Consider the following 1,952-nt stretch of genomic DNA (forward strand, 5'->3'; position numbering starts at 1 on the left):
CAATATAAATTATTATTATTCATTTGGCCAATAAATTATTATTTGGTCAATATAACAATATAAATAATTCAGTATATTTGTAATAGGAATTTATTGTTGTCACTGAATGCACATAATGTTCACTAGGGGGCGAATAACGAAAAACTGGATAGGTTTGAATCACTACGTAAGACGATAAAGTTTGAAATAGTTAAGGTAATATAAGGTAATATTTTAATATCTATTAACCCATTCAACGGGTAATGGCAATTTGTAAATAACACCCACTAGGGGTCCCAGGCTACTAGTTTATTAGAAGACACTCCGATAGTTCCCTTGTCAGTGGTCTTCTTTCACACGTTCAGTTGTCTACACATTCTCATCAGGACCTTGACAAAATTTTTCATACCACATTGTCCAAACAATTCAACTCCGTCAAACAAAAATGATGGACAAGTAAGGAAATCAATGTTTTTAAACTTTTGTTGTCAATAATATCAAAATATCTGTTAAGTCAGAGTCAAATTATTACAGAAAATAGTTTTGAAATTGTACGAGTATAAATAATATAAATACTTTCATATTATTTTCTACCATTATAATTTCATTCTTAAGTTATGAACTTCAATTTTAGTAATCTTAGTAAAAGAAATAATGGTTAATGTTACATGTGGTTCCAAAATGGCTACGCTTCCAACTGTTCCAAGGTCTATATAAGAAGGCCAGGACACATGTGAGCTACTTCTTGAGGCGCCATTTTGGGGTTTTTGAGTCGCATGTTTTAAGCAAACTTGTACGAGCGGTCAGTTTTATACGACATTAATTAAACTAAAATTGCATAAATCCTGTGATTTCCAGTCAAAAATATAATAATAATTTCGGATGATTATGCAACCCCAATTTTATGTAATGTTTTCATCAAATAGTTCAAAAGAAACAAGCATCCTTATCTTTTGCTGCCATGATTGAAATTAATTAAATAGGTACTAAAACCGATGCAATTACGTATATACCACTTCGTAAAGCGATGCAACATCAAAAAATTTAAACTATAATAAAGAATATAATAATATAACGTAACAAATTTATAATTATTTTTTTAAAGCACGATTGGTAAGAATCTAGTGTTGCCTGAGGGGGGCGGGACCCCCCAGTGTCGACCCCCCTGTGCGATCAAATAATGTCTAATGAACCATACCCCTACGGGCGACACATCACGAGATATAGCCCCCCCAAAATCGGGCTGCGCGACATCGCGGCGCGCGTCGCTCAGCTAACTCGCGTCGCTTACCTAACTCGCGTCGCTCAGCGCTCAACTCGACTGCTTTTAACTATAGCACACGCGACTCTACGTACGTCATTTCCGGTCACGTGACTCCGCTTCCGTACCTAGGGTGCCTCGCATGATGTAAAAAAATCTTTATATTTAATAATTTAATAAATAGTATAAAGTAATAATTAATTTTAATACTATGTTAATGCTATTTGTAGTATTAATATCTTGATTAGTTTTATAAAAAAAACCAGCTAAATTTTAATATTACTACTTTTAGATGCCAGGAGCCTCACGTGCTGTTGCAACTTGTGATTATAGCTATCGTAAACAGCTATTGTCATCTATGCTAGTAATGAAAACTTCACTACCGACAGTAAATTAAAGAAAGAATCGTTTATTAAAAAGATATCGAATAAAACTGATAAGGAAACTTTTACATGTAAATAAACAGGATAAATCAAAAGAATGTGTTAAATGTAATGATTGTAAAACTTTACAAGATATTAATTTTAAATTAATACACGGGATTTGTATTTTAAAAATTGTAATAACAATACAAAATGTAAAAAATTCGTACCTGATTCTTTTAAATTTGTTTTTATGTAAAACTTAATTTGTATGTATTGATATTAAAAATGTGTTTATAACAGAAAATTGTTCTTTTGAAAAATTTAAGTAATATCGTTTTCGGTACATG

Source organism: Centruroides sculpturatus, unplaced genomic scaffold, assembly GCF_000671375.1.
Source record: "Centruroides sculpturatus isolate CEXI.00-Female unplaced genomic scaffold, Cexi_2.0 scaffold673, whole genome shotgun sequence".
Classification (NCBI taxonomy): domain Eukaryota; kingdom Metazoa; phylum Arthropoda; class Arachnida; order Scorpiones; family Buthidae; genus Centruroides; species Centruroides sculpturatus.